Source organism: Zonotrichia albicollis, chromosome 3 (genome assembly GCF_047830755.1).
Source record: "Zonotrichia albicollis isolate bZonAlb1 chromosome 3, bZonAlb1.hap1, whole genome shotgun sequence".
NCBI classification, from domain to species: Eukaryota; Metazoa; Chordata; class Aves; order Passeriformes; family Passerellidae; genus Zonotrichia; species Zonotrichia albicollis.
The window spans coordinates 49,226,735-49,254,328 of record NC_133821.1 but is presented as its reverse complement, the minus strand read 5'-3'; the positions used below and the strand labels follow the sequence as shown (position 1 = coordinate 49,254,328).

At 43.1% G+C, this 27,594-nt stretch overlaps 1 long non-coding RNA gene across 2 annotated transcripts; it reads right to left on the bottom strand.

The window, feature by feature from the left end:
- On the bottom strand, nucleotides 1–27,031 carry LOC102073467 (uncharacterized). Of its 2 annotated transcripts, XR_012579543.1 has the most exons (4): nucleotides 20,464–27,031; nucleotides 20,173–20,235; nucleotides 18,433–18,625; nucleotides 1–11,222 (listed from the first exon to the last, which is right to left on the bottom strand). It is a non-coding gene; the product is annotated as an uncharacterized LOC102073467 (long non-coding RNA). The 2 variants fall into 2 exon arrangements; XR_012579542.1 differs by lacking the exon at nucleotides 1–11,222 and having other exon boundaries at nucleotides 17,643–18,625.
- Nucleotides 27,032–27,594: the final 563 nt, after the last annotated feature.

Genomic DNA, 27,594 nt, shown 5'->3' with positions numbered 1-27,594 from the left:
ACAGGGGGAGAAGCCCTGGTACCAGGGTGTTGCAACCATGCAGCCTTATGGCCAAGCTAAGTATCTCTTCATTGAATTTTTTTGCAAAAGTGCCTTTATCACTCTCAGAAACAAGAATCTCCAGTTTATCCAGCAAGCCTCAAGGAGAAACCAGGAGACCTTGTGCTGGCCATCACCTTGGCAAAAATGGATTTGTGCCTTCAGCAAGAACTGGCAGTGAAGAGGTTAAGAATTTATGGGCCTAAAAGGCTGCTTTTTGAGGGGTGGGTTTGGGGCAACCTGAGTTAAGGAAGCAGCCTTAACAATATAAGAAAAGGAAGTGATGGTCGTTGGTTTGTTTGTTTATTGTTTCAGCAGTTTGTACTGTGTGTGTCTTATGTGCTATCTTCATTCCTCAGTCTCCCAGCCGGTTAATTATCCAGGGGAAGCAGCACTTCCTGCCAGCGACCTCCTGGGTTCCCTCCCATTGTTCCCCGGGCTGACACACAGTGCTGGAGACAGCAGAAAGGGCTGCTCATGTCTCAGCCAGTGAGAAACACTCCAGAGACTGCAGTTAGTTAATAAAACAGATGGGTTTATTTGCATCGGCAAATTTCAGTGCTAGTGATGCGTTTAATAGGGTTAATCCAAAGAAAATCCCAATAAAAATAAAACAAGGAGTTTGGAGAAAAGGAGATAAAGATAGGAGAGACAAGAGGATGATCTGTATCTCTGGCATCTCCGCCAACTCTGGTGTATCTTCACAGCCCTCAGGACTAAGCAACAGGGTTGCTCAACAATTCTTTGTCAGCTAGGACTTGCTAGAACAGGAAGGGATCCTCTAAAATCCAGGCTCAGGTGGTCTAAATCTCTTCCAATCCCTGCACCCAGTGAGTTCTTAAAGTTCGCTTACATAGGACATATAAATTCTCCTGAAAGGTTTCATGCTCTTCCTTCACTTGGTACAGGGGCTTACATGGAAATGAGGATGACTCCTAGACCCTAACAGCTTGAAAACATTTATCCCCAAATCCTCAGCACCCTGCATGCTCCCAATATTTCTCTTCTGTACTTCTGCAATGATCAGATGGCAGCACCTTACAAAAGGAGTGTGTTTCTCTCAAATGCTGTACGGACACTCTAATATTTATTTTTTTTAAAAGAACATTTTGTACAATCTCTAAGTGGGCCCTGAAGTAATGCAAACAATAACAAACAGCAGAAGGCCTGAGCTGTAGAGCAGGGATACAGATGGAATCTCAACTAGAGGAAAGTTTGAGGGTGCTTAAGCCAAGCATGGGTTCACCTCCCTGGAAAAAATCTATGTTTGACAATTCCAGTTTTTTGAAAGATTTGCCAAGAATAAAAGGATTTTTGCTCACTGACATCATTAAAGGTAAAGCAAGCTCTTTCAAAAGCATATACTGCCAGTTTTATTTATGCATATCTTAGGGAAAAGTGGGCTTTGCTCTACGTCACATAGGTTTGTTCATTTTCTCCATGCATTTTTACTTTAGCAAGAGCACTGTCCTATATAATTCCAATGTCCAAACGCATCTTAAAAATTGCACTACCTTGACGTCATTGGTGAATCAAAATCCACTTGCCTAAAGCCTTAGAGGAAAAACAAAACCCAGATCCTGGGGATTCTTTTCAGAGGGAGACGCCATTTCTATGGATGAGCTGATTTCTCCCCTTTGGGATAGGATACACCACAACAGCGCTGTCATTGCTGGAAGTTTTCTTTCATGAGGAAATATTATTTGCACATGCCACATCCAAATGACAACAGCAGCAAAGAGGACTGGCAATTGATCCTTTATGCTTTAAATAGCTGCTTTCCTAATTCAGGGAGGAGCATTTTTGTGGCTATTTCCGTAACAAGATGTTCTACTCACTTCTGGCCCTGCGGCACAGCATCTTGATCTGGCTTTGCCTTGCCTTGCCTTCCCTGCCCATCTTCTGTCAACAAACAAGCAGGAAAAGAATTTCAACATGTCAGGAATTTTAGGTTTTTCAAACAGCTCACACACTTGACCCTACCCAGATTCACGACAGAGTTGAGCTGTTGCCCAGATGTAAGGTCATTTGTGATTTTTTGAATCAAAGATTCACAGATGTTTTGAATCAAATCATAGTGCTTAAAAGGAAAAAAAAAATCTCCAAACAATTCAGAGCCATGTTAAATAATTTAGAGAGTGGTTAGACAAATCCTGCAAAAGAGCTCTAAGATTGGATCTTTTAGCACCCTGATGGGGATAGATATAAATTAAACAGCTGGTAAATAAAAAACCAAAGACCATCATGCCACTAAATAACAAAAGCAATTAAAGAGTTGGATTGACAAGATGAGTGAATATTAAGTGCCTGACAACATTTCCCTCTTCAGTTTTTTGGTGATGACAAAGAAAACTTATTTTGAGTAACGAATGAGCAGGGTCCTGGCATTGTCCATCTCCTCTTTCCTGATGAAGGTGAAGAAACAGGAGGAAGGTAGAAATTATTCATTTCCCCCTCCCCCAGGAGAAAAGGGAAGTAAAACAGTCACAAAGACAGGATAAAAGTTTCTACCTTAGGGAATGCAAAGCTGGCCTGTCAGAGTAAAACCTGCAACAGCAGAGAGAGAGCAGAGGAATTCCTTCCCTCCCCAATTATTTTCCTTTGTTTCTGTTTGTTTGCAGTACTCAATATTTCAAATAATTACAAAAAGCTCTGACACTAGCTCTCTATTGTGGCCACAGAACAACCTAAAGAGCTGTTTCTCCTGCAAAGCTCCGCTGGGGCAGAAATTAATGTACTGCCACTTTTCAAATATTCCATAGTCCAGACTGGAGGGAGAAGCAGCTATTCATTTTCAAGATGATGAAGGAAAGGAGAGCACTAATTTATGCAGAGTGAATTAAAAGCTGAAAGCACCCTGGATTTAATGGATGGCAAAGCTAATCGACAAGCACTGTGGATTCAATAGTATCTAGCTTGACAAAATCCCTAATATTGTTGTTTAAATTTAGGGACTGCGTATCATAACCCTTACGCTTCTAATGACGCACAGGCAGACAGCTGGCAGAGCAATGCACTCCCCGCCCTCCTTCAGAGAGGACAGAAGACAGACCACTTCTCGAGGAACCCGTTTCAACTATGCACTGTAAAACAATTCTCCTGCTAAAATCAGCAGGAACTATGCATGATTAGGAGCACTGTATCAGCCTCCACAAATGAGAAGTTTCCTGCTGCTGCTGCAAAGGCAAAGAGTAGGTGATGCTCAATCGCCAGGAAAAACTCCATCCTCATAACTGTATAAAAGCTACCCAACGAGGGCTGAGTGCAAGGTCTCATGCTTGGGACACCAGCTGCTTCCTGGTGACTGCAGCTAATTTTGGCAGTGGGGCAGAAGCGTGGTGCCGATACAATTTGAAGCAGGATACAGATTATAAACATTGCTTCCCTGAGATCTTGCTGTGCACTGCTCAAATTTGTTTTCAAAGTCAGCTCAAATTAACCCTCCACCTCCCCCGAGGTTAGATCCAGCAATGTTTAAGACAACAAACAGCCTTTGGAGTGGAGACCAGACTCCTTCTCTCCCTTCCTCCAAGACTGTTTCCTTAACAATACAACTGCACCATGGCTTTTCCCAAGCCAAAGTGCAATAACTACGCGTTCACAGTGCCCATTGGCAGTGCATATGTGCTGCCCAGAACAGAACCCAGGTAATGAAGAAATTCTCTTGTAGTGCCTGTTGCACCAGGTAAGGAGGCAACAAATAAAGAAAAGCAATGACCATTCAACCCCTGTCAGCTTGTGTGCTCCCAACTTTGATTGCTCGTGATTGCTTTGGGGCGAGGAAGGTAACATATCAGATCGCTGCTGATGGCAGGTCTCAGGTACTTGCAGACAGAAAGCTGCGCTGTTTCTCCTCCAATAACCACTAGTGACACGAGCATCCATGGAAGCAGCCACACCTAGTCTCCTCAGTGGTGACTCCAGCTGAGCTCCTCTGTGGGGTCTCTAGCCAAGGGTGAACTTGCAGCCCAGCCTCCCCCACACTTGCTCATAAGAAGCCAGGGCTGCATTCAGACAATCTTCGTGACAAGATCAATCTCAAGACTGGAGGATTCAAGCCACAGACTTCAGCAAGAGGCAGAGAGGGCAGAAAACCCCAGCACCATTCAGTGTTTCATTAGCAGCTGTTCTCCTGCTGGCACTTTACTTTAGAGAATTGCACTCAGGTTACAGACAGCAAAACTGAGGCCTGCCTTTTAAAAAAGACTAGTCAAACATCAATCACAATCGAAAATAAAACCACTGCAAGCAGGCTGCTGCTCTGGGTGTGAGGCACAATTTACCAGCAGGGTGAAGCTCTCCCCAGCCAGCCATCAGACCGTGGAATGTGATGACGATGGCACAGGGCACTGGTGCACAGGGACAGTCCGTGGGAAGCCTTCTGCCTGTACAACCTCCCTCCTCTGCCCAGAGGAGCCATGTGGCCTGTGTGAGCACTGAAACAATTGTTTTTACAGTGCCAGAGTTAGTTATGTCTGAAAGGCTGCCCACAAGCACGGTGAGCAGTGTCATTAGGCTGCTGGCTGGGCACTGGAAGATGGATGTGTTGTTCACTTTCGTGCAGGCAGTTAACAGCACAGCTATTTGGTTACATGAATTTACAAGCTCAGCTGCCGAATAGAGGAGACCACAGGTTAACAGCAAGGGGTGAAGGTGCTTGTAAAGGTGCAAGCTGAGCCCTGAACCAAGGTGATTACAGCTCACTGGGAGCTCTTGAAACCCATTAGTGCCAGAGCAAGGAGCTGTCAAGATCCACAGATGAGAAGCCAAGTTTGCAAGCTCAGGGGTGACCGGCCACGTACAGGGAAGGGAATTTGCTTTGCTCTCACATAGTATCTCCCTCTTCTCTCTGCCTCACCAAACAGCCACCTGCAAACCAACCCCAAGCCTCCCCTGGCAAGGAGAAGGGACTCCCAGACCATTCTGTCCTTGAAAGCCACACTCCTACACCCATCCCTGCCCATCCCCAGATCTGTGGGCAGCATCCCCACATTTGTCAGCTCCTCTCAAGAACCACCAGAAGGTACTCCCGATCCCTGACCTGGATTAAGCCCTTAGGTGTGCCAATCTGCTGTACACTTTGGAAAGCCACAGAAAATAATTTTCCCTAATAGGCGTCTTATTTCCCCATGCTGCCCTCTCCCCCAAAATAAATAAAGGTACTTCAAGGTGTCCGACAAGTCATCACGCTTTAATTTCTCCCTTTGGCAAGCCTAGCCACTAATTCAGTCTTGTTATAGTTTTCCCAGTAGGGACAAAATATATACTGAGCTTTGAAAACCCATTGTGTAGCAGCAATTGTTGCTGTAAGCCAGTGGCTCTTTTGCTTTGTTCAGCACCGTGTGCTTGTGTCTCCTGTGAGATATTGTTTTGTTAAGGCCTGCTATTGATTAAAAGGGAGAGGAATTGAATTCCAAATGGGAGCAGCTGAAACGTTCTAAAATACTGCATAAAAAATGAGAACATTCAAAATATTCTTAAAGACAGGTAGCTTTCCTAAACCAGATTCATTTTTCCCTCAATCCTTGCTCATCACTGCATCTCACCTCAGGGCTGACTTGCAGTCCAGGCCCAGGGTAAGGGCCACATCCTCATCCAGATCTTTGGGGCTTATGGATGCTGCAGAGCAATCTGGGAGCTGCTCCTGGGGTGACATCAACCTCCAAGGCACAGTAGAGGGAAGCAGCCCTGGGAATTTGTCCTCTGTCCTAATGCAGCACCACAGTTCCCAGTGTGGATACAGTAATAAGCAAGTAGGCATAAAGGTACCCCAGGCTTCTTCAGCTGCATCTTCTACCCGATACAAAGGGATCGATGATTCCCTGGTTGAGCAGCAAATACTCTGTCTACAAGACAGGATTTTTACCTCAGTAACTACACCAGAGTAGCAGGATAGGGGATGCTCTGAAACAGCAGAGCAGCACCCCCTCCTGTCCCATAGCAGGCGCTGAGCTCACTTGGCTACAGCTTCCCTGTGAGCAGTGGACAGGAGGGGCAGGAGTCCCACGGGTCCCCAAGTCAGACCTGCTTTTCTGCATCACCATCACACAACATGCCCACTACTCATGCCCAAGCCCTGGGCAATTGCCCCTACACATCCTGACCCCTCTTCGTGGCTCCACATGGACTCTGAGCTGCACAACTGGCAGGCTCATGGCAGTTTCACAGTCTCATGCTCCATGCAATTGCCTGTGTATTGGTTTGGTCCTGTTGTGCTGAAATGTGGAGGAATGAGGAGACGCCACAACAAGGTTTCTCCTCTGTCTGAGCAAAACTGCATTTCATTGACCTTTGAAGTGATTTGGGGGGAGGGGAGAGCTGAAGAGAGACGAGCTAGATTTCCCAATATTCTTCAACCAGTTTCAGCATTTGCACTAGAAAAGTAATTGCAGGGTTGCAACATCCTTAGTGCGACCTTCTAGGAGCAGTGGATCTACCATCTGGGAAAAACTGGTGTCACATTACAAGAGGGCCATACATACTGCAGGAATTAGCCAAAGAGATCTTGCTAGGGAATGGTTCAATTCCTTTAGGGTCCTCTGGCCATCCCAAAATAAATAGGAAATAATGCAGAGGAGTGGAATCCATATCTGTTTTGTGGTAGGTTTTAATAGAAAACAGAGTTTATTTTAAAATCTGGCATGCCACATGTTGCTGGTGCTCTTCAAACACCTAAAGTCTACTTGTACCACTGTGCTGAGGGCAACTTACCCAAAGACACAGTGGCAGAGCCAGACAGGAGAAACCAGGTCCCTCTTTCCACTTTCTGATGGTGAATGGCCACAAACAAATACAACTGAAAAGCACAGGGGACCACAGCTTGCATCTCCATCACTGATTCCCATCCACTCTACCTTAGAGAAAATTAGCCTTTTTCTTCAAGAGTTTCAGCTCATTTTGCAGGTTACTATGTCAATGTTTAAGTATGAATGATAATGGTAGCACATCTGTAAGAACTTATCTTGGACTCAAGAGTTCTTAATTGCCACTGAGCGCAGTACTAAAATCCTTATTAGAGCAATATGGAGCTAAAATACTGCCCTAAAGCAGGTGGTCTGGAGAATGTACTTCCAGAGGAAAGATTCTGGCAGTGCTCTCTTCATGAGCAGCACCTTCCCAAGGTAGCCATGCTCGCCTGTGCAGCTCTCCCAGAGCAGCCACTTCTGAAAGACACGAACTCTGTGTGCTGAATAGCACTACTGTACTCACAGCATTGTATTTCAGTCTCAAATACAAATGTGCTTGGCAAAAATAGAGTCATGGTTACAAAACACAAGCGCACTTTTCAAATTGTTGCTATCAGAGAGATTTCTGGAAAAGGGAGCTGTGCTTGGCAGGGGCAGTCCCGTGTTTTAGCTGAAGGAGCACAGGCAGTGATGCACCCCACTGTGATACGCGACAGTGTTTGTGGAAATAAGGGTACAGGGTGGATCAAGGGCATGTGAAGATTACAGCAGCCTCCACCCATGTATACATTGCTGGCCCCAGCCCAGGCTGCCACACAACCCCGTGCTGGACAGTGATCAAAGGGTTCAGCGTGAGCTGAGAAAGTCACACGGGGGAGGGGGAGCAGAGATCCCCAGCCTCCAGCCCACCCTTTGTTCAGCTTGCTCACAAGTTTCCCAGCTATGTTTGAGCTCCCTTCTCACACTCACGGGCACTCAGTCACTGCTGGTGGTTTCAGGGGGATGAGCAATCAACCTTGACTTCACATTAACTTCATCCAAATCACATTTGAATCCTTTCTAAAAAAAGAGTTTTAAAGCTTTTTGTTCAAGAGAGGGTGTAGACAGAAGGGAAAAAAAAGAAAAAAACCCTGAAAACGTGGGGGAAGAATTAGGTTTAGAAGAGCCCTTTGGAGTTATTTCAGTTAGTCTGGGTGCCAGAGACCTCTGGAGAAAGGCTCCTCTTAGAGCTACTGAAGTAGAACAGAGCATTTCAGGGTTCCTCTTTCCCATTGAAATAGCAGCAGCACAGGAGACGCCTCTTCCTCTGGATTAATTTATCTCCTCAAATGCACAGGGCTGCACTCGGTGCTGTGTAGCTCTCAGCAGCAGCTTACCTCTGACAGGTTTTGCAGAAGCATGTGCCCATGCCCTGGCAGGGGGCATGCAAGCAGGCACAGCAGTGTTTCGAACCCTCAGACACAGTGGTTTGAGAAGTGGAAACAAATGTTTAATCCTGGTACTAGTGAAATCTAGAGGCCTGCTGGCTGTTGATGTTAGGGTGGTCAATGCTTTGAGGCACAGAGTATGAAACAGCCCTTGAGCTGGAGGATTGATCTGTTTGTACTAGGCAGAGCTTTGGTAAGGTGCTTTCTTGGCAAAGCAAGCCTTCTTAGAGTTTGCTTTCAGTATTTTCAAATATCAGGCAAACCCCGCAACCAAAAAACTAAAAAGTTACACCAGGGAAAATCCCTCCTGAAAGGTCTCACACTGGCAGGACTAAGAGAATCTGACATAGGCTACCGGGCAACTGCAAATTCCTAGGCTTTCTTCAATCTCCACAATGTCATGAATATCCCTCCAAACCATCAGGCCAAGACAGAGAAGGTCACTGACTGGTTTTCTTGAGAAGGCTCCTGCTATTCCTGCCTCAGGTAGTTCAGCTGCTTTAGTGAGAAGCCAAGTGTCTGAGTCTATTGGCCTGAGCACATGCAGCACTGTTGATTCACAGGAGCAACATGAAGAGCAGCAGGAGGAGGAGCAGGCTGCGCTGCACAGAGTCTCACAGGGGAGCTTTGTGCAGACAACGTGCCTGGTCCTATCTATTTTCACTGCAAGCTAACAGGCCAGATTCTCAAGCAGAAGTCCCTCATTGACAAAAGTAAGTCCTGAAAGTTGGAAAGAGATTGGTGGCTGACACTGAATAAAAGTGTATTTACCTTTTGCTCCTAGGGGTTTGGCTCTGTTGCTGATACCAAAATGTCTGAGCCCAGTATCAGTGTGTACGTAGCAGAGTGAATATTTGTTGTAAAAACAGCCTGCATTATTCATTAATTCCTGAATCCTTTAATTCCTTGATGTCCATTGTACAAAAGAAAACACCTATCTTCCCTACTTACAGATTTTGTAAAGCAGAACTGGCTGGCAAAGCGTGACAGTTGAAAGAAAACAAAAAATATTAATTGTTAAGCATCAGCTACTGTACCTCCCCTGCTGAAATTAACAGAGCCACTGCTTGAAACAAAAGCTGACAGAGCTCTCCGGGAAGCAGTGGGCAGGTGTGTTTGCAGTTTAGTTGCAATCATCCATTGCAGCAGTATTTGCTTCTTCCTCCAAATACTCAGTGCAGTTACAGAGAGGACTTAATGATTGCTAGGCTACAGGTTGGGGCCAGGTACCTAGCAATTCCCATCAATGCACATTTGTTTTCCACATGTTCCTTCCAGAGAAGGAAATCTGAGATAAATATTTGTTGTCACATAAAAAAGGAAAGGAGATCTGAATTCTGCAAACTGCTATTCAGACTCCAAGTTTAATATCAAAGCACTTTATAATTACTAGTCAATTCCAGGTCCTGCAGCCCATGACTTTTCAGCAGGAGCTCACAGATATCATTAAATTTTAGAACAAGCTTTGTTGTAGACAGGAAAATTAATAGAGGAGTTGCTGGAGTCATCCTTCATCTTCTCAAAGGGTGCTGTAGGAGCTTTCAGCTGGGCAATAACTCTCTACACTAAGCAGAGAAATCTCACTTGGACAGAAAAGCCTTCCACCTGAAAATCTGTGTCTTATCTTCCTTTAGAAGGCAGCGGGCTACACGAGGAAAGTCCTTCCTCAAGGGCACAGTCCAAATTTTTCAACCAGGGCTGCATCATAACACCAATTTTCACACATTATTCTGTATGAAAATCCTCTCTTGCTCTCAAAGGACAGCTGGCTGCCTGCTACAGGAGGGCCACCAAAATGCACTACATGCAAAGCTGCCCAGTACACAGAAGAAACAAAGGGGAGAAGGAAAATTTTCTTCACTGACAAGCAATCTTACACGTTACTTGTAACAACAGGGAGTAAACACTATTCAGGCAGAAAGATATTTTTCAAGCTGACAGAATGGCCTCCAAGCAAGCATAGTACCTAGCAGAGCCTGGTCCAAGCACGCAGCGAGCACTCGCGAGGCTCTTTTCACTTACAGTAGAATAGATGGGGCCAGACAGTCTGGCAGCCTCACAAAGGCACAATGAGCAGGAGCCCGCTTTCCCTGTATGCCTATAAACACAAGCACTCTACAATCTTTCACAGCAACATGCCAAAGCAAACACCAAATCGACTGTAGTGTTTCAGAGAGATGGCCAAAGCTCACAGATATTTTCCATGTGATCCCCTAGAACAATCCAGCACTTTCATTAGCACAAATGTGAAAATATGTGCAGTGGAGAAAAAAGAGTTTAGTTTTAGAAAGTTTTAGAAAGGAACATAAACAGAAACGGGTCTTAGCTTGGCCAGGAATTATTCTGATCCTGGTGGAAGCAATGCCAAGGCTGAGTGCTGGGGTGCAAGATCAGCCCCACCCCACTCAAAGCATCACACTTGGTTTCCAGGTGATGTTAACTGACAGTTGCAGTGTCTAAAAATCCTGTCCTCCTTGGCACAAACTGATTTTCTCGAAGGCAAGCAATGCACTCACATCCTTCTGCTCAGACACAATCTCTGGTCATAAAATAGCAATGAGGCTGAGGCAGTCAGGTGGAGGATGGCAGCTGGGATACCCAGTCTCAGGGCACTTGATGTAAACAGCAGCAGGACCTGAAAAGCAGAGAGGCCCCGTCCTGAGCGGCTCAGGAGACACCAATCATCCTGTAGGCCTGCAATGAATCTCAGCACCCCGCAGCAATGTGCCATGGGGCCAATTAACAGATGGTGAGATTGCAGCCCAAAAAAATGGCAGAACAGCATTAGTGTAGTATTGTGCAGCAGTGCTGAGCTGTGATTCATTGTTTTTGCAGTCTATTTTTGCCACAGACTTGGCTTGAAGTCCAGTTTCACAAGCGGTCATCTTCAGCTGGCAATGTGTGGAGCCATGGGATTGGGAGATATTTCCAGGAGGCTCTTAAAAACTGCCTGTAAAGCCACAGTCTGAAAAATGCCTCTTTGGAACCCAGTGCCAGGTGAAGCATTCCCTGAAGGCTGTTCCTACTGTTGCCCTGTGCCTCAGTGGCACAAAGATGAGTTTTCATGGAGCTGTGGGAGGAATCAATTTTAAAACTGGTTAAAACAACTGAACAAAAAAGAAGGATTATCTTTAACTTGAACTGGTTCCCTGTTGATTTGCCATGTAGCTGTACCATGCTGGCACCACTAAATTAACACAGGAGAGCAAAGGAAATGCTCCTCAAATTTAATCCTGAGGAAAGGAGGGCTACTGCCAATAGATTGCTATGGCCCACTTTCCAGTGGGATACCTCTGACAGCTCAGTCTGTAGTTCCAGCTGTCCAACCCATTCATCACACTGGAACTGGTCCTAGCCAAGCTAAGCCAAGGACCTGAGCTGCTCTTAGGCTCACCTGCAGCTCTCTCTTCCCCCAGCTGAACAGGCCCAGCACCCAACACCTCCTCTCACAGGGCAAACAATCCATCCACAGAGGGCCTCAAGATCTCCCAATTAAAATTTTATTTACTGGTCTAAACTCTCACCTAAAAACCTACATTCACAAGACTCACAAGACTCTCATACCACTATAAAGTGAAACTCAGGAGAAGTTTCCCAGAAGACTTGTGACTCTCATGTGAAACCACCATAAAGAAGGTTTAACAGTTGTTGCAATAAAAATCTTATGCAACAAAGATAACTGCACCAGGCTCAGCCTCCAGCACACCAGGACCATGCATAAGGTTTCACATGAAGGTCATGAGTGGCTTCAAATGTTTCAAAGTTTCAAAAGAGATATCATAATAAAGAAACAGAAGAAGAGACATCTTGTGTCTGCCTGCTAAGCCAAGGGGGTCTGGCTTGCCTGTATGGGGTGCTTTCAGCAAAAGCAGAGGCTCCCAACAACAAATCTTCACAGGTCCCTTCAGACAGCATGGCCTTCCTGGTTTTGAGACAATTTGACTGGTTTTGGTGGAGAAAGATTAAAGAACGCAGTGAGAGGACTGACACAAGACACCCTCTGGAGAAGTTAGTACTTTAGCCTGGAAAGGATAGCATTTACAAAGGCTATGATTTCTTTGTTGCAATTACAGCAAGGACAAAGTTTAATAAGTTTATTAAGATTAATAAATAAATAGACAAATTAATAGGTAAATTTATCTATTTATTTGTTTTCATATTATATTTTCTATGGGGAAGAGTCCTATTCTGTTCATATACTATCCATTTTTACATTCTAAAGGCAACATAAGATGGATCTTAAACCTAAGATTATTTCACGTTGCACGTTAGTTTTCAGAAATCTTATATCCACGTCCTCAATATTGCATGACGTGTATGTTTTATGTAATAAGTACAGATCACAGAGCACCTGAAAAAGAAAGAAGTAATAACCTTAGAAAAACCCACAACTTAACATATGAAATTCTGGTTACACCCTTTTGAAGAGCATGCAGCAAAATGAGAAGAGCAGCAGATGCAGACGTGAGAGGAATAAGTCACCTTCCAATAAAAGGAGACTATGTCGGCCTTGGAAAAGAGGGAGACAACAGAACCGGATAAGACAGAGCTCTGTGTCTATGAAATAGAAAAGGTTAACAGATAACTACTATCCATTGCTTTTCTTAACACAAGAGTAAGAAGGCACTAACAGAAAACATCAGGCTGAAAGTTGAAAAAGAGAAAAAAGTACCATTTTACAAAACCACGTCAGAACACTGTGTGATGCACCACCGTGGGATGGTGTGAAGCCTAAGGCTGTCCAAAGAAAGGCTCAAGAAGTGATTAAAAAAAGCAATAAAGGAAAGATGCCTTCAGGACTTTTAGACAGGCACAAACATATCCCACAGTCCAGAAGATCCCAAGCCAAGCAGGATGCAGGATCAGAGGCAGTTACAATGTGGCCAGCAGTACTGTACACTTGCCTTCTTTCTTGTTTTTCTTCCCCAAGCACTTGTTGTCCGCCACAGATAGACACAGGGAAGAGAAGGCTCTGGGGAGCTGAAAGGCCCTGCTCTTGTATTTTCCCTTCAAGATTAGTCTTGAGTGGCATGCTCTGTCACTTAGCCAAGCTTCAGAGGTGACAGCATGAGGCAGGCTGAGAAGAGGCACCACAACACCTCTAAATGCTTCCAAGAAAAATGATCCCTCTTTCTTTATTATGATATAGCTTGTCATATAATAGCAATAATCACAATTGCTTTGTAATATACTTGGAGCAGCTTTGGAGATTGATTAAATGCTTCAGCTTCCCTTCAGCTTTAATCAACCTGAGCAGCTGTTTATCGCTCAGAACACTTTAGATCAATAGAGCTTATGCCTTTAAAATAGTATTGTCCACACCAGCTCCCTTAAGCTGCAAACAGTAATTACAGAGAGATTGTACTCTGTAGAGTTGAAAGTAAAACTCTGTAGAGTTAAAAGTAGGTAAAATTGATAAAATCACCACACCCACTAGCATAAGACACTTTTGAAAGATCTTTCAAATTTGTCCCAAATTCTTTGATAAAGGACAAGGGACAATATTGTGAGCAAAATTCTGCTCAGACCCTGCCACCAGCTTGAACAGAAGAGCCAGGAGACAGAGCAGGACATCCCATCAGCTGCAGATCTGTTCTCCAGCTGTCCAGCAGCAGAGGAAAGACCAAGGGTAAGCCCTAAGCACAAATGGGAATGCCTCAACTTAGATGGCAGTGCAGGAGCTAAAACCATCAGTTTTAATGATTCTGTGGAACACACCCGTATCTTGTGACTGGGTCAGCAAGCAATTTCCAAGGCATTACAGCAATAAAGCTTTAAGCATATTTTGGTTGCATAGAAATTAGCAAAATCATACCAAAGACACTGTGAAAACAACTTCTGACTTCCACGGTTCAGGACCTCACTCTCTGTTTAATCCTGGTGCATTAAGTGAATGAAAGTTGAACTCCAGGCATAAAATCATCAAATCCAGACAAAACACACTGGAAAAGTTCATTTCATCATACTGCCAGACAAGACAAGACAAACTCTTGGCTGGTGCCTTGAAAAGACAAATATTTGGATAGGAAAAGAAAAAGCAGTTCAAGTCACTGCTTCTAAAATGATATGTTATGGAAAATCATTGCATCACTTTTACTAGCAGTTCACAGCTACTCATTAATTTTGCAAAATTGCAGTCTGAGGTCTGCTGGGGCAGCAAGGCATCTTACCTGCTCACAGGGGAACAAAAAGTGACACCCAAGAGAGCAGCCACATGAAAAATAGTGTTTACATGGAAGGTGACAAGATTTGATTCATTCTATACACATCTAGGACCTGTGTTTAAAAGAGGCAACACTGGGACTGTTTTTTCCACCTGCACACCCACAACCACACAGGTCCCTTTTCACAGCAGGGAAGACATCGTAAAGCTGTATTAATGTCACGTTGTGTCAACAAATGTGTAGCACATCAGGACTCAGGACCCTTTTAGGTGGTCTAGCCCTCTAACTCTCATCTGATCCCAGCACTATGCAGAGAAATGAGAAAATGGTCAGGGGGGCAAAATATGCCACATACTATGTTGGCTTTGTTAGACACTGAGGCATACTAAGTTAATGATCGTTAAAATCCAATTAAGACCACGGTGAAAAACACTCTGGGTGTTGAGAAGGCCCCAGCCTTCCAGTCGATCAGGCAAGGGAAGAAGTGGATAAAACAAGATAAACACAGCCTCTCATTACTGTTGCCATTCAGAAGAGGAGGAATGCTGGGTAATCTAGGGCTTTTCCACTTTATTATATTTTGTTGTTTTTCTCAGATGCATCTGGAATTTCAGCTGTTAAGAAAAGGAGGGAGATGAGGGAAGATGGGGTCTTCAAGTTATTTTATAGACCCAGCAAACATTTCACACGTTTCAATTTCTACCACTCCGTGTTCCTTTTCACACTGCTAAGCACTTAAAAGCCTCTTGCAGGGAAGAAGCTACCAGAGAAAATAGTTTTGGATGCTCCTTGTTTATTGTATGCAGATTAAGCAGATCTTATTAACTCAGTCTTCATTCTTCCTTCATAGGTAGCAGTGCTGTGATATTATTTGCAAGCAGCCAAGGTAATTACCATCCAGCAGGGTCCAATTGTTTTCAATTAAAAGCTTGACTGAAGTCTTTAGTTTTTAATACCATTGTGACCATCTGCTTTCACTGAAGTTCATCAGCAAAGGCACAGGCCTCATTCTAATGCTGCTTAATTATATGGAGGACCTTTTTTTTTTTTGGTCAGAGGTTCATTTTTTCCTGCTAAAGAAATGGGCAGCAACAGGGTTGCCTGGCTTCTCTAATAGCCTGCAGCAAGATGGAGTACGCAGGAAGATCATTACCTTCCTGGGAGATCCAGCTGTTATTGCACTGACAAAAAGATCCAGGGGACCAACAGGGGAAAGCAGTTAACCTCAGCTGCCCTCCTCCCCATTCACTCACTTGCCTCCTCCTTCAACCAGCAAATCTGAAAAGGCCACAAGGAAGGGGGTTTAATCTAAAACAGGGAGTAGATCCTCCCCTGCTGATTAGATTTTCAGGCTTGGTTCCGGGCCAGGAGTGCAGGCAGGCTCTCCTGCCTGGGCACACATCCCCTCCTCCTTGCACATGCAGTGAATCTTTTGCAGTCCTGTATCATCTCAGATCTGAGGATCTTCGAATCCCTCACGGGCATTCATTAAGTCCCGGGCAATCCCCAGGAGAGGTAAGTAAATATAATTTTCCAGATGGGGAAATTAGGGCGGCAAGAGGTTAAAGTGACTAGCCCCAGGCCGAACAACAAATAAGTGGCAGAATCAGCATGAGGATCTGCCAAGTCCCAGGTTTAATGAAAGTCTCTCGAGTGCTCAGCTCCAGAAAAGGAAAAGCAACACCCTAGTCCTCAAATCCTCAGGACGCTTAACTCATTTACTGCAGCTCTGCCTTATATGTGCCAGTGCTAATAAGCGTGACTCTTAACATTTCCAGCTGCAGTGTGCACAGAAAGGCATTCTGTAGATTTAATGCTGGAGCTGCTGTCTCAAGGCAGGGAAGCACACTTGATGCTGTTCCATATCATCGGCCCAGGCAGGCACACAGCTTCCTCACGGGTGCCTGCTGCCATTTCTGTTCCACACGGCTATTTCCAAGGATTGGCCCCCTGAGAGGCAGGTACTTTGCCAAGCACCAGTTAAAGAGGAAAAATAAGTGGTACAGCACTGTCAAAGATGGGGAGATGCACTGTCTTGCTCTAGTGGCTGTTCAAAACCCTGAAATAAGCCAGAGGGTTCCCCATCCTCAAGGCTGGCCACAAAAGTAAATTCATCACTCCACTAAATCACAGAATTGTTCAACCAAGACTTAAATCTCTGCTCCTCACTGAACTTTGGGGAGACAGGAAGCTGGGGTTCACCCTTGCCCCAGGGGTGCCTCTCTGCTTGGCACATGTGTCCACTCTCAGCATGCAGTGTTAAGCCCAAGTAGCGTTCCCTCCCGAGGGCCAGCAGTCCTGCTCTGCCATGGTACATCAGCAGAGGCACTAAATCTATATCAAGATTTAGTGTTAGACTAACTTGGCTGTTAGACAGCCAAGACCAGGTCTTTTATGCTATACTGAGACCTCTGCAGCTCCTCTGCAGCAAAGGCATTGAAGCAACAGGAATCTGATGCTAGGGAGATAATTACTTTAGAAAATGGTGTAAATTACTTCAGTATTTTGAAAGGCTTGAGGTGTTGCTGCTCAACTACCTTCAGCTATTTGCAAATGTAATGCAATTTGTTTCCATACAGATTTCTTTTAAAGTTGTGTGTAGTATGTGTCCTAAATACATAATTACACACCAGAGTATAATGGCTCATTCGGGTTTATTTTGTAACCAATATGCATTTCAAAAGCAAGTTCTGAAGGAATATGCAGCAACAAACATGCAGCAGGCATTCTGGTTTCTTACACTTGCACTCCTAAGATGCTCCCAAAGGCCTACTCCTGCCAGAGACACAGACATGAAAAAGTGAGGAGAAGCAAACCCTTTCTTTAAGAATTACCTTGAAGGAGACATAATGACCCTGTTAAGAAAATATTCCAGTAAAAACATTTTTAGTATAGATGCCTGTGAATTGGATGGCCTAGGAAATTAGTAATAAGATTTTGCATTTATTCTTTCTATGTTTGAAACTAATCTGTGCTTGTAGCAATTTGGCATAGCTACTCCAAAGATTTTTTCAGTGACCTATGTAAAATCATTTGGCAGTGTCCAATTGGCAGCTCTTACAGAGCTATGTGTCCACTGCACAAGTTACAGAGAAATTTCAATTCTTTTCCAATATACTCCTTATAACCCTCCCAGAAGATGGCTTCTGGTGAAAAGTCCTTCCTGCCATGAGCAATAATGCATCAATCAATACATGCAAGTGAAAGGTTTAAACAGTAGTCAGACTGATGGGAGTAACCTGGGGTTCATCTTTAGGAGACTTCAGACAACCACTCTCACTTAAGTTATTAACAGTTAGAATAAGCTATCTTATTCACTAGCTAGAGTCAAAAATATTTGGACTTCTTTCCTCTTTTGTAATTCCCTGAGTTGCCCTAAGACAAGGAACTGCCTTTTGACAGGAGTGCATGGCCAGCAATGCTTTTCCTCACATGTCCCCAGCAAGTTTCCAGCAGCATGAAGAGCTCTAGATCCATCCTGCTTAATTAGAAGCACTTAAAATTGAGATGCTGAAATCACGTACCATCTGCATCAAGGACCAGGTGCTTCCAAAGGACAATTAAGATCTGAACCTCCCATCAGAAGCATCTTTTTCCATCAACTACAGAAGCAGCTCCCAGTTCTGGCAGCTGAATTAATTGCTCCAAGAAAAAAAAAATTTGCCAGTTTAAAACTACCTGTTAACTATATTTAAGCAGAGGAGCTACTGGGATTGAGAAGTTTCCTGCATTAAAGATGAAAAGGAGAGAAAGACCTTGCTTTCTACCTTATGGTCATTGTGCATGTAGGTCAGTGAGGCAAAACAAGACTTGAGATATCAGAGTCTGAAGCCCAGTGAGCAGACAAGGCCTGCACGTAAACATCCATGAAGTATAGCTATAGGCTTCTCAGTTTATTTCTGAAAGTGCAAAAAAGTCTGACATTGAAAGAGAAAACAGCTTTTCAATGAAGAGTAATAATCTCTACCAAGTGAGATAATCCCATTTTTTCTACTAGTTTCAATCTGTTTTAAGTAAAAATCCAAATATCATTTTTTCCTTTATCCTTGCTATTTTCATTAAATCAATTTAAATACCTGAGAATTTAAAAATGAAACTATATGGAAGATTACTCACAGCACTGGGATTTTCCAAGGTGATCTGCAGAACCTCTCTGCTTGAGCTCCAGAGCATGGAAGGCTTCATTCATTTGCCTTCTTTCAAGTCACACATTTCCTGGGTCCAGATGGGATCTGAATTTTCAGCTGTACACATTTGAGGTCAAAGGGCTGCAATATTGGCGTTCAGATTTTACCACGCTTTTTCAGACCTAAGGAAAAAATGAGATTTCCAAATGCATCTGTATTATAACAACTCCATTATATCTCATACTCTGTTCTTTTTAGATCTAAAAACATTGCAATTCAAGTCAGAGACAGCTGAGCCTAATGAGATGAATCAGTGGTAAAAGACTCTTTGGCCTCAAGACATGAGAGGTGTGCCACTCCAGTCAGTCAGCTGAGGGGAAGGCTGACTTCTCATCTAGGTCTGTATGGGTGATCTTTCTATATTTGTTTCTCGAATTCTTCTAACTCTTCCCCCAAAGTCAGCTACCTACAAACCTTTTTAGAAACAATGTGGCAAAATGCTTCAGATTCAGCTGCTGACGAGGAGAAAGAAAGCCAGTATCTCACACTTTGTATATTTTTCCCTCTGAACAAAAGGAAAAGCTCCCTGTATTTTTTTTTCTCCTGTACTTATCCCTTCTTAAAGCACCCAGACAGCTTAAAGACATAGATGTAGAGTCTGAGTATCCAGAATCTATGTGAAAAACAATATTATCACAGGATCAATCTGAAAACCTGTATTTCAGTCAGCTTTGTGCCGTTTCCTGAATAACAACTTCAGATCTCATGTACTGTCTTATAATTACGAAAAATATAACTTGGTATAGAATGCACTGTGTCAGCTTTGATTATGCCAGCAGAGAAAGACATGGGATACAGAGAGAGAATAAAGGAAGAATGATGGCTGTCTACTGGCTTATCAATTTACATCTCTCTGCAGTAAATCTAAGTCCTTTGTGCTGTCAGTCATGCACTCCTACGGCAGCGATTGCTGGAATATGGAAATCACAGCTTTGAGATCCATTTGTACATTCACGTATTTGCACAGCCCTCGTGGGTTTATTGCTCCAGTGGCTGCAGCATTCCCCATCAGCATGGCTCCTGCCATTTGGGGCTTGGTGTTTGCCCCCACTCGGCAGCTTGTGTGCAACAATCTGTACCAACACTGTGAATCACCCCCTTTTCCGTTCAAATTGTGAAGGAAAATGGAAAAAACCCTCAGGAAACTGTAAAGGTAGCAAACGATCATGTGTTAGATGGTTAGATGCCCATTTTAGGCCGATAAATTTCAATAAAATGTTGTGATTGTGGCTAAAAATAACACAGCTCCTCATCAAATATTTACTGTGACATAAATAACCACCTAGCCAACACCATGTTTTTTGTTGAACATTAAGAGCAACTGCATATTTTCAGCTGAAATGACACACTGGAAATTAATAAAGACAAGAAGACATGAACAAAAACCACCTCACTGCTGCCATCAGCCCTATAGCAACTGTCAGCAGCAAAGAGCAGCTCCTGGAAATTTCAGAGCATGGAGTTCAGAAAACAAAAATTCATGCTTGCTGCAGACACAACCCATGGTTGGTTATGCACACACACACTCCAGTTTTCTGTGAGCTGAGCAGTAACTTAGGGCCTCACCCTCCCCAGCTCTCTCCCATCAGGACCCACAGCCAGGAGAAGGTCAGCAATGTTTCGTGCTGTTGAAAAATACACATGGTCATAGAAAAGTGTTTTTACAAACCTCTTATGTCCCCTGTGAGGGCAAACACTCCACCATGTAAATTTCCCACCGGGCCACAAGTAACTAGCAAAGAGGAAAAAAAGAATTAGAAACTATCCTTGCTCTAAGAACTGCTCTCAGCTATTTACCTACCATGGAGTTAGCATTAAAATTTGTGGCAGAATACTAGTTCTCATCCAAATACTTGAACACTATTTGTCTCCAATGGGATAAGAATTGTGATGCAAGAAAAACAAAAGCCACTGGAAAATATGGAAGGACAACAAATTGTTGCTGATTTCCTGAACTTACGTAAGTTGATCAGAATCCCTTGGAAAACTCTTCAGGCAATGTTTCTGTCTTAAAACTCTCTGCATTAAAAAAAGAGAAAACTGTCATATTCATGCGCTCGGCTTTTGAGCTGCATTCTGTAAGGCAAGAACAATTCTTCCAGATCAGCAAATCTGTACAATATGGCAGTGTTTGGTTCCCACACTGAATAAAACATGGTCTGTCCTATCTGATCATTTATTAGACTTGGCATTATTTTCCCACTATAAACATTTCTAATAGCGTTGGACCATTTTCATCACCAAGAACCAGAACATGAAATCACTCCTTGTCTTTAAAGTAAACGCATACATTGTGTTTTGGGGTTTTCCCTTGTTGAGACTGAAGCATCTTAGTGTTTGGCACTCCTTGGGGCAACTAACACAGAAGGTTGTTTCCTTCTTGACATCTCATAAAATCCCAAAATTCCTGTGTCTGGGAAGAAGGGGTATTACAAACAAGTAAAAGACAACAGAGAGAGAGAAGTCTGATAACATTTTCACAGTTTACCCTTAATTTTAGCCAAAAAAGATACTTGAGTCCTGCAGCTTGATTTGAACTAGTAAGGGGAACAGCATTTGTTATTGGAAATAAATAACTCTAAACAGTTTTTGCTCTTTTTGCAGCTCCTTGGACATCTGCATTCCTTCCACCCAAAGCCAGTCTCCCTTAAAGCAAGACAATCACCCCCTGCACCATCACAAAGACCAATACTGGGGTTAAACCTAGGGCCCACTGGAGTCAGTAGCCTGTTAATGACAATGGCCAACTGAGGATCTTCAGGAAGCAATAAAAGAGAAAAGAAAGGGCACAGTGAGCTACACTTATTTGCCTTGCATTTCTCTTTCATGGTTGTGTATCATTTGAATGAGACTGAATTTTTATTTTAAGCTGCTGCCTGATAAAAGTGCCCTGGTGAGTCAAAGGTAGAACCTAGAATATAGTGCAGTGAATTTTGGTCTTGAGTTTTGACTACCAGGTTTTGACAACCTTGCCAAAACCCTGAAGATCTATCTGTGCCCATAACACAATCAAGTCCATTAGAACACTCCTCTATCTCCTACTCCATGTTCTTTCACCTCTGAGACATGTTTTTGCATAAGAAGCACTTGAATGACAGCCCTAGCAGCAGCCTATCACACCACAGTAATAAAGGATTAATTACCTCCATCATCAGCACTCTATTATTATTTGTAGCACCAAGTGCCTGCTCTATTTTTGTGAGCTACAAATGCATGGGAACACCAAAAAGAAGACACTGCATTAATTCAACAAGTCTGCTAGCCTGCACCTGTGTTTAATTAGTTACTCTCAAATCAGACCTGCAGAGCCAGGAGCTGCGAGCGAGAGCACTGCTGACTGCTGGCCTGGCTGGGCTGCCAGTGTAATTAATTGCATTCTTACTGTGGCTCTCTCCTCTGTGCAAACAAAAGTTAATCATTTACTGGGAAAGTCTGAGCTGATGCTTCTCCACCATTTGAGCCAGTGTGTAGAAGATTTCAACAAGAGCATCCCCCCCTTCACATTTACTGCTTGCCTCCCAAAATGACGTGCTGACAACTTTTATGCTGCTGGAGACCTATGTGGAGGCAGGGGTTAAGAAGGTAAAAAAAGGAAAGGAAAAAAAAGGAAGTGAAAATCTGAACTAGAGAAGTGCTCACCACAAAAAAAGCACCACTCACCATCTGTTCCAAACCAAAGGCTTCTTTGAGCAGAGGTTTGGCAAAACATGATGGCTAATAACCTGGCTGTATTTTCTTTTTCTTCTTGCTTTCAACTTTAGTGTTCATGTAAGCTTCAAGCTATTTGTACACAACTCTGGTGGTATCCTCCAAGCACACTTTCAGAAAAAGATAAGCACAATTGTTGCTATTAAATGCATGACAAAGAGACTAGCAAAGGATCTTCTCCATAAAGAAACCAGCAGAAAAGCAACGTGCACTGCACCTTTGCATGGCTGCTGTTTTCATCACAAGAACACTCCTCTTTGCCAGGATCTCAGGTGACCATGAGCACCAGAAGGCTGGCAAGAAGCCACAGCAGAAACAGAGGCTTAGGCATGGAAATGATACTTTCAAACCAAGCAGTAGCTGAGGATCATGCCTGGACAGAGAGAATGGGGTACAGGTCTGAACAGGAGCCTTGCACTTCCCTCATTGCAACAGAGCAGGTTGGTTGTTGCTCACAGCTCTGCCTTCTGCTCCTTCATCCAGAGACAGCCAGCACCATTTCCAAGTGGCATAAAGGGGCTGGAGCAAGGACAAGAGGGAGAGGAATGGCAGAGCTAGTCTGGGAACAAGGAGAGAATTCTTTTCTCTGCTTGCTGGAATAACCTTCAGGGGCGACTTTTTTCCATACAAATGAACTTTTTTCCATACAATTAGACTGCAAATGGACTGTTATGCAAAGCGGGGAGAAGGACTCAACCAACAACAACCTTTGAAATTTTCTAAACACGCTATTTAGAAATGATGGGCTTTCTTTTTAATTTTATATTTTTTAATTCTGCTTTTTGAGAGCAGCCTGGTACATCTCTTTTTTAAATTAATGGCATATACTTGATCAAAAATGCTAAAATGCTGGTTCCAGCAAATTACACAGATAATTAGGTCTAATTTCAATAATGCTCTGAAACACTACTAATAAATCTTTAGGCTCATACATTCCTTGAATACATACAAGCTACTTCACGAGCACCAAATTCCACCCTTGCAGCTCCTTTTCTGTCAAGTTTGGCAACCCCAAGCTAAATTCTGCTGTCAGTTATATCCTGTAAGTCTGGAGCAATTGCTTGTCCTCAGTGGCATAACTCAAGATTACAGCTGTGTAAATGAGCACAGAATGTAGCTTGAGATGTTGTAAATCTGACCTTCAGCTTGCTTCCATGAAAGAGGAAAACCCAGGAACTTGTTTTCACATTCACTAAGCTTCTTGAAAAACTACCCTGCATAAATATTATGATTTCAGTCATAGGCATAGCAGATTTAAAATGGAGTTAAACCTGCCTAGTATCTAGGTCTACCAGGAGGGGGAAAGACGACAAGTATAATATTTATGAGCTACCACAAACAATGCTTGCTTTTAAACAATGACACGTGCTTTGGCCTCCTACCATGGCATATCCCGACCTCCAGCTTATTCCAGTTTCATTCTAGGTCAGTGCTTGACCTCAGGATACTGCAGCATTTTTTCACCAGCAGTGCTTGCATGTTGGTCACCCAAAATCCATGGATGCTGATCACCAGCCTCCCAACCCACTTAGCTGGGTCTCTTGTTTTGGGGGGTCAGGGTGGGGAGTGACAGAATTTGTGCCTACAGACCACACCTGGACAGTGTGAGACTGCTATGGACCATTGTTCCTGCTGAGCTGTTAGCTCCCTGCCCCCCTGAAAAGCTGACCCCAGGCATTTGGGGCCATGTTTTACATGGGATGGATGGGTTCAGTCCTAGTGCCCCACAGGATTTTGCACAGGCTCAGTGACACTTCTGCCTGTGCTTTCAGAATATCTATAAGCAGACAAGAACCAGGGAAGTAAATAGTGAAATCTCCCTTTTTGTCCTGGCACCTGACTAGCAGGCCCAGCAAATAAGAGAAACACACTCTTTCCCAGACTCCTTTATCCACCATTTCTCTGAATGGTATGTTATAAATGACTTGTCAGGTAGAGGATATGGTAATATACTTACAAATACAGTTAGAAGAATGAGTATCACAACAAACAGGCCTGTAAACAAAACATCAGAAAAGACAAGGGAAAATAATAATTGAAGTGCCCTTTGTTCATGGAAGGACAAATTAATTAATTAATGATTTTTCTAAACAACTGGTTTTGGAGAAAACATCATTTGCCAAGGTGCAGTACAGTCCTTGCAGGGTTTCCATTTGCAGTTATGTAAGCATATCTCTGTTATTACCAATATACATGCATGAAGGATTAGGTAGTTTCAGGCTAGGAAAATACTGCATGGTAAGTACTCCTATACATGTTGATTTTGATTATCACATTATCTCTTTGCTCTGGTATGTCCACATAACATTAAGAAATCTCTATCAGGCCACTAAGTATAACAAATTGCTGGCCTATACAATTCAGAATTTTGGCTGTCTAAAGAATAAAATGATGGCTCTGTACTACAGCACACAGCTGGACAAAGCTGGACAAAGATGCATATATCAGTGGCAGCAAAGATATTTATCTACAGATGAGAAGCTTGCGGAGGATGTCAGCATTTTATTTTCTTCTAGACCGCATTATCAATCTTTGGCATTACCCAAACTTAAAAGTCATTGCATTATGCAAAATACTTTCAAACAAGCAGCATCTCTTGTCTTCATTTCTAACTTTCTTAAAGCATAATTTGACGCATTACCATAAATGAATGGAAGAACCACAAAATCTCATCAAAATGAGAAGGGAGAGTGGAACTGAGTCTGATGACCTGTAATTTGCCTGTTATTGGGGGGCTGCTTTTAAAAAATGGACCAAACTCACTTGTGCTGATTGCTAATTTAACCACTTTAAATATTTTAATATATAATCCCCATTTTCCTTTCTATATTAAGGAGTGAATGCACTTTCCATTTTAATTCCCAAACTGAAAAAGCAATGGAACAGTGTTTGAAGAAGCCATTTCAGAAACATGTCAGTTCAGGCACGTACCTGGAGACTGCAGAATACTCTTGACTAGCACCATCAACAGACTACTAGGAAAGCCAGCAGGTCAGCTAGGGACCCGTATTAATGATAAGAAATAAGGGAGAATTTCTCTTTACTCAACAGTGAGCATAGTTTCTGTGATAAAACCTTCCAAGTGCATGGTTTCTTCTGGAAACTGTGGGATCTGAAATTTCTTTTGCAAAGAGGGATTTTTTTCTGTGGAATTCGAATAAAATTATCCACAGGTATTTAGACTAAAAAAATCAATAAAATCACCTAGATTTAATTTTTTTTCTGCCTCTTCTGATTTCCATTATCTTATCACTTCTTCAGGCTTTGTCTTGAGCAAAACATCACTGTAAACGGATGTGTTTGGTGTAGGTTAATAAATTTCATCCAAGACCTTTTGAGTTACAAGTCATTTAATACAGTAACTGTGGGCAAGGCGAGCCCCCATTGTGCTCCCACTGATGTCAATGAGTATTTGCTGCCCATGAGATCAGACATGAGTACCAGCTCTGGCTGTGAAAGATCACTCCTAATCTAAATTTGTCATACACTGTCACTGCCTGTACCTCATTTTCTGGGTGCCCATCTTCAAGCTCCCAGAGATTAATTTGCAGGATAGACAGGTGCTATTAGGAACAGGGAAGATTATCTCTGTTTCATGTGCAGAGACTCTGGCTGTTCAGATGCAGTTGCTGTCCTACCCTCACAGCCCTTGTGAAGGGCTCTTCACTGCTTCCATCCTAAATGCAGGCGAGTAAATGCAGGTGCAAAGGGGAGAGCTTATCTGGTTGGGGCCTTGTCTGCAGCAGAAGGGCAATACTCCAGGGAAGCAGAGAATGCAAAAAAAAGGAAACAAGAACTGGGAATTTATGCCCAGGACAGGAGAAAAAGGAAAACAAACGTCACCACTGTTATTTGGTTCTGGCTCTGGTCAGGATTTGTACTAAAAGAAACAAAACACAAACCAAAACAAGCCCCAAGAAAACTCTTCTATCATTTCAGTAAAAGCTAACCATGACCTCTTGTATCTGGCTACTTACCAGGTGGAGCTCCAAACAATTTCAACAAAAGCAAGGTCCTTGAGCTCCCTACAGGGACCTGCCCAGTTAGTTGCCCTCTTTTTTGATTTTTCTCTCTACAACTAAGATTTTAGGAAACAAAAAGAATAAGAACACTTCAGTGCACCCAGTCAGCTGTGAATAGACAAAGGATGAAGATGCGCTGCTGAGAATGCCACTGGGAGAAAATGACTGATCCTCTGCAGAGTCCAAGGAACCCAAAACCCCCTACCGAATAGTGAGAGTGAAAAATAAAGCGATAAAATAAGCCAAAGCCAACCACAAAGGATGTTTATTTACTCAGGAAACAGCATCCATCCATAACCCAATGTTTCACTTCACAATTCTGATATGTTTCAATGGATTTTTGTCTCAGCTACATAATATGACATTCCTTAAATGCATACATATATAGTTAGTTCTAAAAGCCTGGACAGCTTCCCTTGCTAGCTTTATTGTGTCAGATTTTCCCATGTTTATAAGGTCTTTCTCTGTTGCTGTGAGATAGACCTGGGCAAATGAAAATCTATCCCTGCCTGACTGCACAGGAAAACACTGACCCTGAGTAACAGCCACACACAAACAGCATGGACAGCCCATATTTCTCTTCTTTAACCAGTTTTGGTCTTGGAATATGAGAAGCAGGTCAGCATTTTTGCAAAAAAACTCTCAAGACTAAGATCTTCACTGGAGTCACTTGTAAATGTTAAACACAAGAAGAGCCTGTGGCACATAGATGGCCAGTAAAATGAGGACTCTGCAATGTTGTCAACTTATTTCAAAAGTTCCATACCTTCTCTGTGATTTCTCATGTGCAGCTCCTCACAGCACAACCAACAAACTCCATCATCTCCTCCCCCAGCTAACCCACTCTTTTGTAGAACTCATCTCCTTATTGGACAGCTGTATCCTGTTAAGGGCAGGCCTGTTCCTAATCTTTGGTGATTAGTGCAGCTGCAGCTCCTCAGGGGTGAGACTACCTTCTCACTATATTTTCTTACATTCTATCCCTCCACACGGCGAACACTTAGGTGGGTGTTTAAGAGTATCCCTGTCCCCAGAGATATCCATGGCATTTGTAATGTCAAAATTATTGGGGAAAAGATTTTATTTGATGGGTTTAATTTATAATTTAGTGTAAAGAGCCAGACCTCAAATTGTTCTTTACTCATCTGAAATGAGTAATACTGAGCTTGAAGTAGCACTAGATAATCAAATTACACATGCAAATATAAACATTATGATGGACTGCAGCAATGTAAGGGAAAAATATTATTCACCTTCCAAGGGAAAAGAAATAATTTTTAAATGAACCTTGATATTAATCTATCCCTTTAGACTATTAGCTTAAGAGAAAAACTTATTGCCCCTATGAGGATACACCCATA